The sequence below is a fragment of the Anser brachyrhynchus genome (genome assembly GCF_964034855.1).
Source record: "Anser brachyrhynchus genome assembly, chromosome: Z".
Lineage (NCBI taxonomy): Eukaryota > Metazoa > Chordata > Aves > Anseriformes > Anatidae > Anser > Anser brachyrhynchus.
Window position 1 is genome coordinate 50,456,164 of NC_137697.1, and position 15,086 is coordinate 50,471,249.

Below are 15,086 nucleotides of genomic sequence, written 5' to 3' on the forward strand. Positions count from 1 at the left end.
GTACACTCACTGGACTCACTGCACTGCATCCCCAGTGGTGCCAGTGCACTCTCTGGACTCACTGCACTGCATCCCCAGTGGTGCCAGTGCACTCTCTGCACTCACTTCACTGCATCCCCAGTGGTGCCAGTGCACTCTCTGGACTCACTGCACTGCATCCCCAGTGGTGCCAGAGCACTCTCTGGACTCACTGCACTGCATCCCCAGTGGTGCCAGTGAACTCTCTGGACTCACTGCACTGCATCCCCAGTGGTGCCAGTGCACTCTCTGGACTCACTGCACTGTATCCCCAGTGGTGCCAGTGCACTCTCTGGACTCACTGCAGTGCATCCCCAGTGGTGCCAGTGCACTCTCTGGACTCACTGCACTGCATCCCCGGTGGTGCCAGTGCACTCTCTGGACTCACTGCACTTCATCCCCAGTGGTGCCAGTGCACTCTCTGGACTCACTGCACTGCATCACCAGTGGTGCCAGTGTACTCTCTGGACTCACTGCACTGCATCCCCAGTGGTGCCAGTGCACTCTCTCGAATCACTGCACTACATCCCCAGTGGTGCCAGTGCACTCTCTGGACTCACTGCACTGCATCCCCAGTGGTGCCAGTGCACTCTCTGGACTCACTGAACTGCAGGCCCAGTGGAGCCAGTGCACTCACTGGACTCACAGTACTGCATCACCAGTGCTGCCAGTGCACTCTCTGGACTCACTGCACTGCATCCCCAGTGGTTCCAGTGCATTCACTGGACTCACTGTACTGCATCTCCAGTGGTGCCAGTGCACTCTCTGGACTCACTGCAGTGCATCACCAGTGGTGCCAGGGAGCTCTCTGGACTCACTGCACTGCATCCCCAGTGGTGCCAGTGTACTAACAGGATTCACTGCACTGCATCCCCAGTGGTGCTAGTGCACTCTCTGGACTCACTGCACTGCATCCCCAGTGGTTCCAGTGCATTCACTGGACTCACTGTACTGCATCTCCAGTGGTGCCAGTGCACTCTCTAGACTCACTGCACTGCATCCCCAGTGGTTCCAGTGCATTCACTGGACTCACTGTACTGCATCACCAGTGCTGCCAGTGCACTCTCTGGACTCACTGCACTGCATCCCCAGTGGTTCCAGTGCATTCACTGGACTCACTGTACTGCATCTCCAGTGGTGCCAGTGCACTCTCTGGACTCACTGAAGTGCATGCTCAGTGGTGCCAGTGCACTCTCTGGACTCACTGCACTGCATCCCCAGTGGTGCCAGGGAGCTCTCTGGACTCACTGCACTGCATCCCCAGTGGTGCCAGTGTACTAACAGGATTCACTGCACTGCATCCCCAGTGGTGCCAGTGCACTCTCTGGACTCACTGCACTGCATCCCCAGTGGTTCCAGTGCATTCACTGGACTCACTGCACTGCATCCGCAGTGGTGCTAGAGCACTCTCTGGACTCACTGCACTGCATCCCCAGTGGTTCCAGTGCATTCACTGGACTCACTGTACTGCATTACCAGTGGTGCCAGTGCACTCTCTGGACTCACTGCACTGCATCCCCAGTGGTTCCAGTGCATTCACTGGACTCACTGCACTGCATCTCCAGTGGTGCCAGTGCACTCTCTGGGCTCACTGCAGTGCATCCCCAGTGGTGCCAGTGCACTCTCTGGACTCACTGCACTGCATCCCCAGTGGTGCCAGTGCACTCTCTGGACTCACTGTAGTGCATCCCCAGTGGTGCCAGTGCACTCTCTGCACTCACTTCACTGCATCCCCTGTGGTGCCAGTGCACTCTCTGGACTCACTGCACTGCATCCCCAGTGGTGCCAGTGAAGTCTTTGGACTCACTGCACTGCATCCCCAGTGGTGTCAGTGCACTCTCTGGACTCACTGCAGTGCATCCCCAGTGGAGCCAGTGCACTCTCTGGACTCACTGCACTGCATCCCCAGTGGTGCCAGTGCACTCTCTGGACTCACTGTACTGCATCCCCACTGGTGCCAGTGCACTCACTGGACTCACTGCACTGCATCACAAGTGGTGCCAGTGCACTCTCTGGACTCACTGCACTGCATCCCCAGTGGAGCCCGTGCACTCTCTGGACTCACTGCACTGCATCCCCAGTGGTGCCAGTGCACTCTCTGGACTCACTGCACTGCATCCCCAGTGGTGCCAGTGCACTCTCTGGACTCACTGCACTGCATCCCCAGTGGTGCTAGTGCACTCTCTGGACTCACTGCACTGCATCCCCAGTGGTGCCAGTGCAATCTCTGGACTCCCTGCAGTGCATCCCCAGTGGTGCCAGTGCACTCTCTGGACTCACTGTACTGCATCACCAGTGGTGCCAGTGCACTCTCTGGATTCACTGCAGTGCATCCCCAGTGGTGCCAGTGCACTCTCTGGACTCACTGCACTGCATCACAGGTGGTGCCAGTGCACTCTCTGGACTCACTGCACTGCATCCCCAGTGGTGCCAGTGCACTCTCTGGACTCACTTCTCTGCATTCCCTGTGGTGCCAGTGCACTCTCTGGACTCACTGTACTGCATCCCCAGTGGTGCCAGTGCACTCTCTGGACTCACTGCAGTGCATCCCCAGTGGTGCCAGTGCACTCTCTGGACTCACTGAAGTGCATCCCCAGTGGTGCCAGTGCACTCTCTGGACTCACTGCACTGCATCCCTAGTGGTGCCAGTGCATTCTCTGGACTCACTGCACTGCATCCCCAGTGGTGCCAGTGCACTCTCTGGACTCACTGAAGTGCATCCCCAGTGGTGCCAGTGCACTCTCTGGACTCACTGCACTGCATCCCCAGTGGTGCCAGTGCATTCTCTGGACTCACTGCTCTGCATCCCCAGTGGCGCCAGTGCACTCTCTGGACTCACTGCAGTGCATCCCCAGTGGTGCCAGTGCACTCTCTGGACTCACTGCACTGCATCCCCAGTGGTGCCAGTGCACTCTCTGGACTCACTGCAGTGCATCCCCAGTGGTGCCAGTGCACTCTCTGGACTCACTTCACTGCATCCCCATTGGTGCCAGTGCACTCTCTGGACTCACTATACTGCATCACCAGTGGTGCCAGTGCACTCTCTGGACTCACTGCACTGCATCCCCAGTGGTGCCAGTGCATTCACTGGACACACAGGACTGCATCTCCAGTGGTGCCAGTGCACTCTCTGGGCTCACTGCAGTGCATCCCCAGTGGTGCCAGTGCACTCTCTGGACACACTGCACTACATCACCAGTGGTGCCAGTGCACTCTCTGGACTCACTGCACTGCATCCCCAGTGGTGCCAGTGCACTCTCTGGACTCACTGCACTGCATCCCCAGTGGTGCCAGTGCATTCACTGGACACACAGGACTGCATCTCCAGTGGTGCCAGTGCACTCTCTGGGCTCACTGCAGTGCATCCCCAGTGGTGCCAGTGCACTCTCTGGACACACTGCACTACATCACCAGTGGTGCCAGTGCACTCTCTGGACTCACTGCACTGCATCCCCAGTGGTGCCAGTGCACTCTCTGGACTCACTGCACTGCATCCCCAGTGGTGCCAGTGCACTCTGTGGACTCACTGTACTGCGTCCCCATTGGTGACAGTGCACTCTGGACTAACTGCACTGCATCCCCAGTGGTGCCAGTGCACTCTCTGGACTCACTGCAGTGCATCCCCAGTGGAGCCAGTGCACTCTCTGGACTCACTGCACTGCATCCCCAGTGGTGCCAAAGAACTCTCTGGACTCACTGCAGTGCATCCCCAGTGGTGCCAGTGCACTCTCTGGACTCACTGCACTGCATCCCCAGTGGTGCCAGTGCACTCTCTGGACTCACCGCACTGCATCCCCAGTGGTGCCAGTGCACTCTCTGGACTCACTGCAGTGCATCACCAGTGGTGCCAGTGCACTCTCTGGACTCACCGCAGTGCATCCCCAGTGGTGCCAGTGCACTCTCTGGACTCACTGCACTGCATCCCCAGTGGTGCCAGTGCACTCTCTGGACTCACTGCACTGCATCCCCAGTGGTGCCAGTGCACTCTCTGGACTCACTGCAGGGCATCCCCAGTGGTGCCAGTGCACTCTCTGGACTCACTGCAGTGCATCCCCAGTGGTGCCAGTGCACTCTCTGGACTCACTGCACGGCATCCCCAGTGGTTCCGGTGCACTCTCTTGACTCACTGCAGTGCATCCCCAGTGGTGCCAGTGCACTCTCTGGACTCTGTGAAGTGCATTCTCATGGTGCCAGTGCACTCTTTGGACTCACTGCAGTGCATCCCCAGTGGTGCCAGTACACTCACTGGACTGACTGCACTGCATCCCGAGTGGTGCCAGTGCACTCTCTGCACTCACTGCACAGCATCCCCAGTGGTGCTAGTGCACTCTCTGGACTCACTGCAGTGCATCCCCAGTGGTGCCAGTGCACTCTCTGGACTCACTGCAGTGCATCCCCAGTGGTGCCAGTGCTCTCTGTGGACTCACTGCACTGCATCCACAGTGGTGCCAGTGCACTCTCTGGACTCACTGCAGTGCATCACCAGTGGTGCCAGTGCACTCTCTGGACTCAGTGCACTGCATCACCAGTGGTGCCAGTGCACTCTCTGGACTCACTGCACTGCATCCCCAGTGGTTCTAGTGTAGTCTCTGGACACACTGAAGTGCATTCTCAGTGGTGCCAGTGCACTCTCTGGACTCACTGCACTGCATCCCCAGTGGTGCCAGTACACTCACTGGACTCACTGCACTGCATCCCCAGTGGTGCCAGTGCACTCTCTGGACTCACTAAACTGCATCACCAGTGGTGCCAGTGCACTCTCTGGACTCACTGCACTGCATCCCCAGTGGAGCCCGTGCACTCTCTGGACTCACTGCACTGCATCCCCAGTGGTGCCAGTGCACTCTCTGGACTCACTGCACTGAATCCCCAGTGGTGCCAGTGCACTCTCTGGACTCACTGCACTGCATCCCCAGTGGTGCCAGTGCACTCTCTGGACTCACTGCACTGCATCCCCAGTAGTGCCAGTGCAATCTCTGGACTCACTGCACTGCATCCCCAGTGGTGCCAGTGCACTCTCTGGACTCACTGTACTGCATCACCAGTGGTGCCAGTGCACTCTCTGGATTCACTGCAGTGCATCCCCAGTGGTGCCAGTGCACTCTCTGGACTCACTGCACTGCATCCCCAGTGGTGCCAGTGCACTCTCTGGACTCACTGCACTGCATCCCCAGTGGTGCCAGTGCACTCTCTGGACTCACTTCTCTGCATTCCCTGTGGTGCCAGTGCACTCTCTGGACTCACTGCACTGCATCCCCAGTGGTGCCAGTGCACTCTCTGGACTCACTGTACTGCATCCCCAGTGGTGCCAGTGCACTCTCTGGACTCACTGTACTGCATCCCCAGTGGTGCCAGGGCACTCTCTGGACTCACTGCAGTGCATCCCCAGTGGTGCCAGTGCACTCTCTGGACTCACTGAAGTGCATCCCCAGTGGTGCCAGTGCACTCTCTGGACTCACTGCACTGCATCCCCAGTGGTGCCAGTGCATTCTCTGGACTCACTGCACTGCATCCCCAGTGGCGCCAGTGCACTCTCTGGACTCACTGCAGTGCATCCCCAGTGGTGCCAGTGCACTCTCTGGACTCACTGCACTGCATCCCCAGTGGTGCCAGTGCACTCTCTGGACTCACTGCAGTGCATCCCCAGTGGTGCCAGTGCACTCTCTGGACTCACTGCACTGCATCCCCATTGGTGCCAGTGCACTCTCTGGACTCACTATACTGCATCCCCAGTGGTGCCAGTGCACTCTCTGGACTCACTGCACTGCATCCCCAGTGGTGCCAGTGCATTCACTGGACACACAGGACTGCATCTCCAGTGGTGCCAGTGCACTCTCTGGGCTCACTGCAGTGCATCCCCAGTGGTGCCAGTGCACTCTCTGGACACACTGCACTACATCACCAGTGGTGCCAGTGCACTCTCTGGACTCACTGCACTGCATCCCCAGTGGTGCCAGTGCACTCTCTGGACTCACTGCACTGCATCCCCAGTGGTGCCAGTGCACTCTCTGGACTCACTGTACTGCGTCCCCATTGGTGACAGTGCACTCTGGACTAACTGCACTGCATCCCCAGTGGTGCCAGTGCACTCTCTGGACTCACTGCAGTGCATCCCCAGTGGAGCCAGTGCACTCTCTGGACTCACTGCACTGCATCCCCAGTGGTGCCAAAGAACTCTCTGGACTCACTGCAGTGCATCCCCAGTGGTGCCAGTGCACTCTCTGGACTCACTGCACTGCATCCCCAGTGGTGCCAGTGCACTCTCTGGACTCACCGCACTGCATCCCCAGTGGTGCCAGTGCACTCTCTGGACTCACTGCACTGCATCCCCAGTGGTGCCAGTGCACTCTCTGGACTCACTGCAGTGCATCCCCAGTGGTGCCACTGCACTCTCTGAACACACTGCAGTGCATCCCCAGTGGTGCCAGTACACTCTCTGGACTCACTGCAGTGCATCCCCAGTGGTGCCAGTGCACTCTCTGGACTCACTGCACTGCATCACCAGTGGTGCCAGTGCACTCTCTGGACTTACTGCAGTGCATCCCCAGTGGTGCCAGTGCACTCTCTGGACTCACCGCAGTGCATCCCCAGTGGTGCCAGTGCACTCTCTGGACTCACTGCACTGCATCCCCAGTGGTGCCAGTGCACTCTCTGGACTCACTGCACTGCATCCCCAGTGGTGCCAGTGCACTCTCTGGACTCACTGCAGGGCATCCCCAGTGGTGCCAGTGCACTCTCTGGACTCACTGCAGGGCATCCCCAGTGGTGCCAGTGCACTCTCTGGACTCACTGCACGGCATCCCCAGTGGTTCCGGTGCACTCTCTTGACTCACTGCAGTGCATGCCCAGTGGTGCCAGTGCACTCTCTGGACTCTCTGAAGTGCATTCTCAGTGGTGCCAGTGCACTCCTTGGATTCACTGCAGTGCATCCCCAGTGGTGCCAGTACACTCACTGGACTGACTGCACTGCATCCCGAGTGGTGCCAGTGCACTCTCTGCACTCACTGCACAGCATCCCCAGTGGTGCTAGTGCACTCTCTGGACTCACTGCACTGCATCCCCAGTGGTGCCAGTGCACTCTCTGGACTCACTGCAGTGCATCCCCAGTGGTGCCAGTGCTCTCTGTGGACTCACTGCACTGCATCCACAGTGGTGCCAGTGCACTCTCTGGACTCACTGCAGTGCATCACCAGTGGTGCCAGTGCACTCTCTGGACTCAGTGCACTGCATCCCCAGTGGTGCCAGTGCACTCTCTGGACTCACTGCACTACATCCCCAGTGGTTCCAGTGTAGTCTCTGGACACACTGAAGTGCATTCTCAGTGGTGCCAGTGCACTCTCTGGACTCACTGCACTGCATCCCCAGTGGTGCCAGTACACTCACTGGACTCACTGCACTGCATCCCCAGTGGTGCCAGTGCACTCTCTGGACTCACTAAACTGCATCACCAGTGGTGCCAGTGCACTCTCTGGACTCACTGCACTGCATCCCCAGTGGTGCCAGTGCACTCTCTGGACTCACTGTACTGCATCCCCAGTGGTGCCAGTGCACTCTCTGGACTCACTGTACTGCATCCCCAGTGGTGCCAGTGCACTCTCTGGACTCACTGCAGTGCATCCCCAGTGGTGCCAGTGCACTCTCTGGACTCACTGCACTGCATCCCCAGTGGTGCCAAAGCACTCTCTGGACTCACTGCAGTGCATCCCCAGTGGTGCCAGTGCACTCTCTGGACTCACTGCACTGCATCCCCAGTGGTGCCAGTGCACTCTCTGGACTCACCGCACTGCATCCCCAGTGGTGCCAGTGCACTCTCTGGACTCACTGCACTGCATCACAAGTGGTGCCAGTGCACTCTCTGGACTCACTGCACTGCATCCCCAGTGGTGCCAGTGCACTCTCTGGACTCACTGCAGGGCATCCCCAGTGGTGCCAGTGCACTCTCTGGACTCACTGCAGGGCATCCCCAGTGGTGCCAGTGCACTCTGTGGACTCACTGCACGGCATCCCCAGTGGTTCCGGTGCACTCTCTTGACTCACTGCAGTGCATGCCCAGTGGTTCCAGTACACTCACTGGACTGACTGCACTGCATCCCGAGTGGTGCCAGTGCACTCTCTGGACTCACTGCAGTGCATCCCCAGTGGTGCTAGTGCACTCTCTGGACTCACTGCAGTGCATCCCCAGTGGTGCCAGTGCACTCTCTGGACTCACTGCAGTGCATCACCAGTGGTGCCAGTGCACTCTCTGGATTCACTGCAGTGCATCCCCAGTGGTGCCAGTGCACTCTCTGGACTCACTGCACTGCATCACAGGTGGTGCCAGTGCACTCTCTGGACTCACTGCACTGCATCCCCAGTGGTGCCAGTGCACTCTCTGGACTCACTTCTCTGCATTCCCTGTGGTGCCAGTGAAGTCTCTGGACTCACTGCACTGCATCCCCAGTGGTGCCAGTGCACTCTCTGGACTCACTGTACTGCATCCCCAGTGGTGCCAGTGCACTCTCTGGACTCACTGTACTGCATCCCCAGTGGTGCCAGTGCACTCTCTGGACTCATTGCAGTGCATCCCCAGTGGTGCCAGTGCACTCTCTGGACTCACTGAAGTGCATCCCCAGTGGTGCCAGTGCACTCTCTGGATTCACTGCACTGCATCCCCAGTGGCGCCAGTGCACTCTCTGGACTCACTACAGTGCATCCCCAGTGGTGCCAGTGCACTCTCTGGACTCACTGCACTGCATCCCCAGTGGTGCCAGTGCACTCTCTGGACTCACTGCAATGCATCACCAATGTTGCCAGTGCACTCTCTGGACTCACTGCACTGCATCCCCAGTGGTGCAAGTGCACTATCTCGAGTCACTGCACTACATCCCCAGTGGTGCCAGTGCACTCACTGGACTCACTGTACTGCATCGCCAGTGGTGCCAGTGCACTCTCTGGTCTCACTGCAGTGCATCCCCAGTGGTGCCAGTGCACTCTCTGGACTCACTGCACTGCATCCCCAGTGGTGCCAGTGCACTCTCTGGACTCACTATACTGCATCACCAGTGGTGCCAGTGCACTCTCTGGACTCACTGCACTGCATCCCCAGTGCTGCCAGTGCATTCACTGGACACACAGGACTGCATCTCCAGTGGTGCCAGTGCACTCTCTGGGCTCACTGCAGTGCATCCCCAGTGGTGCCAGTGCACTCTCTGGACACACTGCACTACATCACCAGTGGTGCCAGTGCACTCTCTGGACTCACTGCACTGCATCCCCAGTGGCGCCAGTGCACTCTCTGGACTCACTGCACTGCATCCCCAGAGGTGCCAGTGCACTCTGTGGACTCACTGTACTGCGTCCCCATTGGTGACAGTGCACTCTCTGGACTCACTGCACTGCATCCCCAGTGGTGCCAGTGCACTCTCTGGACTCACTGCAGTGCATCCCCAGTGGTGCCAGTGCCCTCTCTGGACTCACTGCACTGCATCGCCAGTGGTGCCAAAGCACTCTCTGGACTCCCTGCAGTGCATCCCCAGTGGTGCCAGTGCACTCTCTGGACTCACTGCACTGCATCCCCAGTGGTGCCAGAGCACTCTCTGGACTCACTGCAGGGCATCCCCAGTGGTGCCAGTGCACTCTCTGGACTCACTGCAGTGCATCCCCAGTGGTGCCAGTGCACTCTCTGGACTCACTGCACTGCATCACAAGTGGTGCCAGTGCACTCTCTGGACTCACTGCACTGCATCCCCAGTGGTGCCAGTGCACTCTCTGGACTCACTGCAGGGCATCCCCAGTGGTGCCAGTGCACTCTCTGGACTCACTGCAGGGCATCCCCAGTGGTGCCAGTGCACTCTCTGGACTCACTGCACGGCATCCCCAGTGGTTCCGGTGCACTCTCTTGACTCACTGCAGTGCATGCCCAGTGGTTCCAGTACACTCACTGGACTGACTGCACTGCATCCCGAGTGGTGCCAGTGCACTCTCTGGACTCACTGCAGTGCATCCCCAGTGGTGCTAGTGCACTCTCTGGACTCACTGCAGTGCATCCCCAGTGGTGCCAGTGCACTCTCTGGACTCACTGCAGTGCATCACCAGTGGTGCCAGTGCACTCTCTGGATTCACTGCAGTGCATCCCCAGTGGTGCCAGTGCACTCTCTGGACTCACTGCACTGCATCACAGGTGGTGCCAGTGCACTCTCTGGACTCACTGCACTGCATCCCCAGTGGTGCCAGTGCACTCTCTGGACTCACTTCTCTGCATTCCCTGTGGTGCCAGTGAAGTCTCTGGACTCACTGCACTGCATCCCCAGTGGTGCCAGTGCACTCTCTGGACTCACTGTACTGCATCCCCAGTGGTGCCAGTGCACTCTCTGGACTCACTGTACTGCATCCCCAGTGGTGCCAGTGCACTCTCTGGACTCATTGCAGTGCATCCCCAGTGGTGCCAGTGCACTCTCTGGACTCACTGAAGTGCATCCCCAGTGGTGCCAGTGCACTCTCTGGATTCACTGCACTGCATCCCCAGTGGCGCCAGTGCACTCTCTGGACTCACTACAGTGCATCCCCAGTGGTGCCAGTGCACTCTCTGGACTCACTGCACCGCATCCCCAGTGGTGCCAGTGCACTCTCTGGACTCACTGCAATGCATCACCAATGTTGCCAGTGCACTCTCTGGACTCACTGCACTGCATCCCCAGTGGTGCAAGTGCACTATCTCGAGTCACTGCACTACATCCCCAGTGGTGCCAGTGCACTCACTGGACTCACTGTACTGCATCGCCAGTGGTGCCAGTGCACTCTCTGGTCTCACTGCAGTGCATCCCCAGTGGTGCCAGTGCACTCTCTGGACTCACTGCACTGCATCCCCAGTGGTGCCAGTGCACTCTCTGGACTCACTATACTGCATCACCAGTGGTGCCAGTGCACTCTCTGGACTCACTGCACTGCATCCCCAGTGCTGCCAGTGCATTCACTGGACACACAGGACTGCATCTCCAGTGGTGCCAGTGCACTCTCTGGGCTCACTGCAGTGCATCCCCAGTGGTGCCAGTGCACTCTCTGGACACACTGCACTACATCACCAGTGGTGCCAGTGCACTCTCTGGACTCACTGCACTGCATCCCCAGTGGCGCCAGTGCACTCTCTGGACTCACTGCAGTGCATCCCCAGAGGTGCCAGTGCACTCTGTGGACTCACTGTACTGCGTCCCCATTGGTGACAGTGCACTCTCTGGACTCACTGCACTGCATCCCCAGTGGTGCCAGTGCACTCTCTGGACTCACTGCAGTGCATCCCCAGTGGTGCCAGTGCCCTCTCTGGACTCACTGCACTGCATCGCCAGTGGTGCCAAAGCACTCTCTGGACTCCCTGCAGTGCATCCCCAGTGGTGCCAGTGCACTCTCTGGACTCACTGCACTGCATCCCCAGTGGTGCCAGAGCACTCTCTGGACTCACTGCAGGGCATCCCCAGTGGTGCCAGTGCACTCTCTGGACTCACTGCAGTGCATCCCCAGTGGTGCCAGTGCACTCTCTGGACTCACTGTACTGCACCCACAGTGGTGCCAATGCACTCACTGCACTAACTGCACTGCATCCCCAGTGGTGCCAGTGCACTCACTGGACTCACTGGACACATCCCCAGTGGTGCCAGTGCACTCTCTGGACTCACTGCACTGCATCCCCAGTGGTGCCAGTGCACTCTCTGGACTCACTGCATTGCATCCCCAGTGGTGCCAGTGTACTCACTGGACTGACTGCACTGCATCCCCAGTGGTGCCAGTGCGCTTTCCGGAGTCACAGCACTGCATCCCCAGTGGTGCCAGTGCACTCACTGGACACACTGTACTGCATCACAGGTGGTGCCAGTGCACTCTCTGCACTCACTGCACAGCATCCCCAGTGGTGCCAGTGCATTCACTGGACTCACTGCACTGCATCCCCAGTGGTGCCAGTAAACTCTCTGGACTCACTGCACTGCATCCCCAGTGGTGCCAGTGCACTCTCTCGAGTCACTGCACTACATCCCCAGTGGTGCCAGTGCACTCTCTGGACTTACTGCACCGCATCCCCAGTGGTGCCAGTGCACTCTCTGGACTCACTGCACTGCAGGCCCAGTGGAGCCAGTGCACTCACTGGACTCACAGTACTGCATCCCCAGTGGTGCCAGTGCACTCTCTGGACTCACTGCACTGCATCCCCAGTGGTTCCAGTGCATTCACTGGACTCACTGTACTGCATCTCCAGTGGTGCCAGTGCACTCTCTGGGCTCACTGCAGTGCATCCCCAGTGGTTCCAGTACACTCACTGGACTCACTGCACTGCATCCCCAGTGGTGCCAGTGCACTCTCTGGACTCACTGCAGTGCATCCCCAGTGGTGCCAGTGCACTCTCTGGACTCACTGCACTGCATCCCCAGTGGTGCCAGTGCACTCTCTGGACTCACTGCACTGCATCCCCAGTGGTGCCAGTGCACTCTCTGCACTCACTTCACTGCATCCCCAGTGGTGCCAGTGCACTCTCTGGACTCACTGCAGTGCATCCCCAGTGTTGCCAGTGCACTCTCTGGACTCACTGTACTGCATCTCCAGTGGTGCCAGTGCAATCTCTGATCTCACTGTAGTGCATCCCCAGTGGTGCCAGTGCACTCTCTGGACTCACTGAAGTGCATCCCCAGTGGTGCCAGTGCACTCTCTGGACTCACTGCACTGCATCCCCAGTGGTGCCAGTGCACTCTCTGGACTCACTGCAGTGCATCCCCAGTGGTGCCAGTGCACTCTCTGGACTCACTGCACTGCATCCCCAGTGGTGCCAGTGCACTCTCTGGACTCACTGCACTGCATTTCCAGTGGTGCCAGTGAAGTCTCTGGACTCACTGCACTGCATCCCCAGTGGTGCCAGTGCAATCTCTGGACTCACTGCACTGCATCCCCAGTGGTGCCAGTGCACTCTCTGGACTCACTGTACTGCATCCCCAGTGGTGCCAGTGCACTCTGTGGACTCACTGTACTGCATCCCCAGTGGTGCCAGTGCATTCACTGGACTCACTGGACTGCATCACCAGTGGTGCCAGTGCACTCTCTGGACTCACTGCACTGCATCCCCAGTGGTGCCAGAGCATTCTCTGGACTCACTGCACTGCATCCCCAGTAGTGCCAGTGCACTCTCTGGACTCACTGCAGTGCATCGCCAGTGGTGCCAGAGCACTCTCTGGACTCACTGCACTGCATCCCCAGTGGTGCTAGTGCACTCTCTGGACTCACTGCACTGCATGCACAGTGGTGCCAGTGCACTCTCTGGACTCACTGCACTGCATCCCCACTGGTGCCAGTGTACTCTCTGGACTCACTGCACTACATCCCCAGTGGTGCCAGTGCACTCTCTCGAGTCACTGCACTACATCCCCAGTGGTGCCAGTGCACTCTCTGGACTTACTGCACCGCATCCCCAGTGGTGCCAGTGCACTCTCTGGACTCACTGCGCTGCAGGCCCAGTGGAGCCAGTGCACTCACTGGACTCACAGTACTGCATCACCAGTGCTGCCAGTGCACTCTCTGGACTCACTGCAGTGCATCCCCAGTGGTTCCAGTGCATTCACTGGACTCACTGTACTGCATCTCCAGTGGTGCCAGTGCACTCTCTGGACTCACTGCACTGCATCACCAGTGGTGCCAGTGAGCTCTCTGGACTCACTGCACTGCAACCCCAGTGGTGCCAGTGTACTAACAGGATTCACTGCACTGCATTCCCAGTGGTGCTAGTGCACTCTCTGGACTCACTGCACTGCATCCCCAGTGGTGCCAGTGCAATCTCTGGACTCACTGCACCGCATCCCAAGTGGTGCCAGTGCACGCTCTGGGCTCACTGCAGTACATCCCCAGTGGTTCCAGTGCATTCACTGGACTCACTGTACTGCATCTCCAGTGGTGCCAGTACACTCACTGGACTCACTGCACTGCATCCCGAGTGGTGCCAGTGCACTCTCTGGACTCACTGCACTGCATCCCCAGTGGTGCCAGTGCACTCTCTGGACTCACTGCACTGCATCCCCAGTGGTGCCAGTGCACTCTCTGCACTCACTTCACTGCATCCCCAGTGGTGCCAGTGCACTCTCTGGACTCACTGCACTGCATCTCCAGTGGTGCCAGTGAAGTCTTTGGACTCACTTCACTGCATCCCCAGTGGTGCCAGTGCACTCTCTGGACTCACTGCACTGCATCCCCAGTGGTGCCAGAGCACTCTCTGGACTCACTGCACTGCATCCCCAGTGGTGCCAGTGCACTCTCTGTAGTCACTGAAGTGCATCCCCAGTGGTGCCAGTGCACTCTCTGGACTCACTGCACTGCATCCCCAGTGGTGCCAGTGCACTCTCTGGACTAACTGCAGTGCATCCCCAGTGGTGCCAGAGCACTCTCTGGACTCACTGCACTGCATCCCCAGTGGTGCCAGAGCACTCTCTGGACTCACTGCACTGTATCCCCAGTGGTGCCAGTGCACTCTCTGGACTCACTGCACTGCATCCCCAGTGGTGCCAGTGAACTCTCTGGACTCACTGCACTGCATCCCCAGTGGTGCCAGTGCACTCTCTGGACTCACTGCACTGTATCCCCAGTGGTGCCAGTGCACTCTCTGGACTCACTGCAGTGCATCCCCAGTGGTGCCAGTGCACTCTCTGGACTCACTGCACTGCATCCCCAGTGGTGCCAGTGCACTCTCTGGACTCACTGCACTTCATCCCCAGTTGTTCCAGTGCACTCTCTGGACTCACTGCACTGCATCACCAGTGGTGCCAGTGTACTCTCTGGACTCACTGCACTGCATCCCCAGTGGTGCCAGTGCACTCTCTCGAATCACTGCACTACATCCCCAGTGGTGCCAGTGCACTCTCTGGACTCACTGCACTGCATCCCCAGTGGTGCCAGTGCACTCTCTGGACTCACTGAACTGCAGGCCCAGTGGAGCCAGTGCACTCACTGGACTCACAGTACTGCATCACCAGTGCTGCCAGTGCACTCTCTGGACTCACTGCACTGCATCCCCAGTGGTTCCAGTGCATTCACTGGACTCACTGTACTGCATCTCCAGTGGTGCC